This window comes from Gossypium raimondii, chromosome 12 (genome assembly GCF_025698545.1).
Source record: "Gossypium raimondii isolate GPD5lz chromosome 12, ASM2569854v1, whole genome shotgun sequence".
Lineage (NCBI taxonomy): Eukaryota > Viridiplantae > Streptophyta > Magnoliopsida > Malvales > Malvaceae > Gossypium > Gossypium raimondii.
The window spans coordinates 37,549,268-37,555,267 of record NC_068576.1 but is presented as its reverse complement, the minus strand read 5'-3'; positions in this window follow the sequence as shown (position 1 = coordinate 37,555,267).

Sequence of the window (6,000 nt, the reverse complement as noted above, 5' to 3'; positions counted from 1 at the left end):
AATATAAATAGGAGTATATAACCTAAATAAGTACCTAAAAATAGATCACCTTGAAAGTGTTGTATTTTTATTTCATGTTTTTTTGAAAAAAAAGGGGGGCTTTTACAAGCATTAAATCTCGATTTTTATAGCTAAAATATACATGATTTATTTTCTTTTTTCTTGTTTCTATTTGCATGTTTTTCTCTATTTTGCAGGTGTTGAGCAGTGGAGTTGGTGGCGATGTGATCGTGGCGGTGTTGAAGAGGGCAGGTGGTTGTGCGGCGACAGGCGTCAGAAGGGCTAGGGGTCAGAAGGCCGCACCTAGGGTTGCTGCTTCTTTTTCTTCTTCTTTTTCTGAAAATGGGCTAGGGTAGTCGGGTGTATTGGGCTTAGTTTAGTTTGGTTTGGGCCTATTCTGCTCGGGCATAAAATTGGGCTTGTACAGCTGCCCTTCTTTGCTCGTTGTCTTGTAACGAGAACAAAGCAAAGATTAAAAAAGACTAATTTTCCCAGTCTCGCCGAGTCTTGACTTATTTTGATGCTTCTCTTTTCAAGTAGCTTTATTCCAGTCCACTGTAGCTTGTTGCGTCGATCCACTCTAGTGCACTTCAAAGATATAGGATTCATCATTTTAATTTGCTCTACTGCAACTGTAGGGGTACAAGATTCATTGTTTTAACCCGATCCACTACAACTTCAGGGATCAGTAGCTTCAGTCTGTTCCATTGCAACTTCAGGGAGATAAGACTTGTATTCTTCAGTCTGTTCCACTGTAACTTCAGAAAGATATGACTTGTAGCTTCAATCCACTCTGCTGCAACTTCAGATACGACTTGTAGCTTCAATCTACTCTGCCGTAACTGCTCTACTGCAACTTCAGAGAGATAAGATTTGTGGCTTTAATCAGCTCCACTGTAACTTCAGGGAGATAAGATTTTTAGCCTATCTTCAATCAGAAACCAGATTCGTTGTCTTTAGTCTTTAACGCTAGGGAGATAAGATTCGCTGTCTTCAGCTTTAATCTGTTCCACTGTAACGCCAAGGAGACAGATTCACTGCCTTCAGCTTTAATCCACTCCACTTCAGATTTAATCTATTCCATTACAATGTCAGCGAAACAAGATTCGCTACATTTAGCCTTAATCTGTTCCACTGCAAAGCCAGGGAAATAAGATTCGGTTCTTCAATCTGCTCTACTAGTTCTTAGGGAGACAGGATCTGTAATCTTTAACCTACTCCACTGCTGCTTCGGGAGATAGGACTGGTGGCTTAAATCTGCTTCCCTACTATCTTGGGAAGATAAGATTCACCGTCTTTAATCTGCTCCACTACTTTTTAGGGAGATAGGATCTACAATCTTCAACCTACTCCATTACTGCTCAAGGAGATAAGACAAGTGTTTTTGATCTGCTTCACTGCCAGTATAGGAAGACAAGATCTACAATCTTTAACCTACTCCACTACTGCTCAGGGAGATAGGACTGGTGGCTTAAATCTGCTTCCCTACTACCTTGGGAAGATAAGATTCATAGTCTTTGATATGCTCCACTACTACTTAGGGAGACATGATATACAAATCTTCAACCTACTCCACTGCTGCTCAGGGAGATATGACTAGTGGCTTAAATCTGCTTCCCTACTGCCTTGGGAAGATAAGATTCACCGTCTTTGATCTGTTCCACTACTGTTTAGAGAGACAAGATCTGCAATCTTTAACCTACTCCACTGCTGCTTAGGGAGATAGGACTAGTGGCTTAAATCTGCTTCCCTACTACCTTGGGAAGATAAGATTCGCTGTCTTTGATCTACTCCACTACTGCTTAGGGAGACAGGATCTACAATCTTCAACTTACTCCACCACTGCTCAGGGAGATAGGACTGGTGCTTTCGATCTACTTCACTGCCAGTACAGGAGGACAAGATCTACAATCTTCAACCTACTCTACTGCTGCTCAGGGAGATAGGATCTGTAGTTTCACCGATTTGTTCACTGGGGAACATGACCTGTAAGAATCCATTTTATGGACCTATTTATGCCTAGTGTTTTAGGATATTATGATTGTAAGGAATCAAAATCTCCTAACTAAATGTGCATGCATGAATGCAAAATGTCATGAAAATGATCCCTCAATGTTTGAATTGTTATTGCTCATTGTTCAATAAGGCTTTATTGCCAACACGTCAGAATGCTATCTTTTCCGGTTGGTAATGCTCATATCTTACTTAACCGGATTGCCCCCACTCTAATCTTCAAGGTTCGATCCACTGTAATTTTTAAAGTTCAATCAACTGTAATTTTGGGACATAAAATTAAAACCATCTTCCTCCCACTAAGTATAAAATCTGGCTCTTTCCCAATCCTCTCCCACTACAATTCAGGGATACAGGATCTGAATCTCTTTAGTCTCCTACACCATTCCCAGGGTGTCGTACCAAATGTTTATGCACAATTGTAAAATTCTCTTCTCCGAGAAAACCTCTTCTTATCACCTAGTGATCATTGCTTGTTTGTTCATTGAAGCTTTGTCACCAACACGACATCTTGTCATTTTGTTCAATCAACTGTTTCGACAACAAAATCTCAAAGCATAGTCTTAAATTAGACTCTTTCTTCTTAGATATTTCAACCTTTAAACTTGGTGTGTTCTAAACAATTATCATGTTTTAGGTTCCTATATTATTTAGAAACTTCTAGAATAATATGCAAAACTTCCATTGTGAAAGTATTATTAGTCCATTAATCATTATTCCAATGCAACAGGCTTACAAAAGATCATAACGATGGATAAAATAGGATTGATTTGGGAGCATGACTCGAAATGGATAAATTATCAAAGAGAGTAAGAATAACAAAGGAATTGATTGAGAACACATATCTTGAAAGAGAATGAAGTATTCCAAGTACGAAAAATTCAATATAAATAGTATGAAGACTAGGTGCCTCAGATATTGCAGCTTGAACTTCTCTGTACAAAATTTTCTAAAGACCATTCTGAGTCTGACATGTGTTTAAGAGATCTACAATACTTTGTCGATGCCCCAAGATGTGATCTACCCTTTCCTGTCGATTCAGTTATAGCAAGATCACCACATGCCCTAATCTGATCAAAATTTGAGCTTCTCTGATCACTTCATGTCCCATTCTGATCAAAATTTGAGCCGCTCTTTTCAGGTTTTCAACTCAAATCCCATTTGGTCTCAAGGCGCCCTTTTGCAGGTTTTCACCCTGGCCTCTTATTTTCTTTTTTCTTTTCTTTTCTTCTTCTTTTTTTTGAAATATATTTTTTTATTGAATCTAAACCCATAGGATTAGGTATGTCCTTGTTATCCCTTCTGATCAAAATCAACGTTTTTCCAGATAAGGCCTTCCACATAAGGTCTTTCCCAGTTTGGCATCCACCTTCTTATGAAGTTCTTTTTTGTATGGGAAGGATCTTCTTCAATACTAGGTCTCTCTCATGGAATCCTCTAGGGTAAACTCTTTTTTTTGTTTCTTTTTTTTTTGTGAGCTCGCATCATTTGCTTTTGGCACATTTGACCATGATGGATAACTTTAAATATTCCTCTTCAATCAGGAGTGGATCCAGAAACTCAAATAGAATAAAATTTCGACCTCAATGGGTGAAACCGCGATAAGCCAAAGAGAAAGGCGTTGCCCTGGTAGAGGTTTTTTTTACGCCGTCTCTTTTTTGGGCGATATGGCGTTAATCTTGAACAGACTGCAAACTTTTGATATTGTGCTGTTGTTCAAATTTAGTGCATTGTCGAATATGATCCTTTTTGGCATTCCATACCGACATATGATTTTTTTCAAGAATTTGCTAGCTGTCGACTTTGTGACATTGGCATATAAAGTGGCTTCTACCCACGAAGATAACCGCTAGAATCTTTTGGTGAGATCGACTTAATGACCTTCATGCCCCACATAGGGAGAACTCATGGATTCCATTAATTCTTTGTAGGGTAAGATCTAATTTCCATCCTTAATAAGTTCGGAGATAGGCTATAATCTATGTCATCTTCAAAGTCCTAGGATCTCTCTAAACACATGTCTCGCTCAAAAGGAGATTCTGAGTCTATAGCAGCGTCATTCATGTCATTGATATCTAGGGACCTATGGTAGGTATATAAAGAATATATGAACTTATGAGTAATTATTTGTTCAGTATGATTATGAATGAATGAATGAATGATTTGGAAGAAAATCTAAAAGAATGAAAGAATAATAAAATAATTATTCATAAAGAATGAAAGAATATTGGCTCAAAAATGATCGCAAAGATATATTTCATAATGACGTTCAAACATGATCCTATTTCACAAAAGAGTTCTTATTGCCTCTAGGCTAAAAGCAACAAGTGTGTTCTGAATATTACTCTGAGTAAGCTCTAAATACTACAGGGATATCTTCTGCACTCTAATTATTTAGAACACTCTCAGGTTTATAAGGACGAATATCCAATAAGGTCCCTTCTTCAGTTGTTTCTTCGCATACGACATTTTGAATGTTTCTCCAACATTTCGCATTCACCCTAATTATCAATATGATTGGGCAGCAGATTTTCTGTACTGGGTGAATCATTGAATTTGACAATGCTCACACTGATGAGCCTTTCAACCACTTTTTTAAAGGCAGTGCAATTTTCTACGGAATGCCCCGTAATTCCTACATGATAGTCATATTGCGCATTCGTGTCGTACCATTTGGGGTACTGAGGTTGTAAAGGCTTCAAGTAGAAAGGGGAAACAACATGTGCGTCAAATAAACTCTGATACAGCTCCTGGTATGACATTAGGATTGGCACAAATTTGGGCTTCTCAATGTTTTGCTTTGTGCCAGATTCTTGTCTCGGGGGATCTGATGGCTAGTAGTAACCGTCCTTAGCTGGCTTGCGGTAATTGGCTTTGAATAACCCTCGTTATACCTACTCGTATTATTCACCTCATTTTTCCTCTTCCTTGGGGCCTTTAAAATATTGATTTGGGAATTACTCCCCTTTCGCTTGTTTTGTTTCCGCTAGATCATCAAGGACAACAGAATTAGTAAGATTGCCCCTAAGGTTGGAACCTGAGCCTGTCGAGAAATTCACCGGTGTCGAGGTACTAGTTTGGTATTGTGGTCAGACGTTAACAGTTATCCTTTGTGGATATGTATTTGGTTATGCTTGGATGTTTGTTGGGGTAAAGCCTAAGAAATAAGCAGGGTCTTCATTATCATCCCCAAAGTGAACCGCTGGGTTTTCTCCTTTTTCTAACCCTCTATCCAATAACTGGGTTAACTGGCTCATCAAATTTCTTTAGACTTTTAGCATCTGATCCTTCATATCTTGTTGAAATTTGGTCAATTGCTCTAGCATCTGTATTTGCATCCGCTCTAATCTCTCCAACCTTTGGTCTATTCCTTTAGTTTCTGTTCGGGTACCGCAAGGGTGTTAGTTTTCCAGATTAACTAAAATAATTTTATTTAATTAGGGTCTTTTAATGGTCGTGAATGCATATGATACATTGAAATGCATGAAATGAATGCAAAAAGGCGTCAATTCTATTTCAATTTCATTTTGAAAACTTTAATTGAAAAAAAACTTCTTTACTTAAGATGGATTACAGATACAGCTTTGCCCTAATGCTCAGAACTCTAATCTTCCTAAGTAATGAGGCTAACTCCTGTCCCCGATTTAATTCCAACTCATGCTTCAAGCTCAGCACATCGGCTTGCACCGCCAAAGTCTGCAAGTGATCAGCTACTTCTCAAATTTGAACCATCTTCTCTCATAATATGATCTCTATTTCTAACATGGTTCTGAAAATAGTGAAGCTGCTTATTCTGACGATCTTCGTTAGCTTCTAGGTACTCGATTCGGATCTCACAATTTTGCAACGCTGTTTCTAACTCTTCTATTCTTTCTTTCATTTCCTCAATTTTCCTCAAGCTTGCTCTCAATTCCATTGTAGAATTCAAATTTCGATACAAATGGAGACATCCTTCTAACTCAGCCACTCTATCCTTTAGTTCACCTT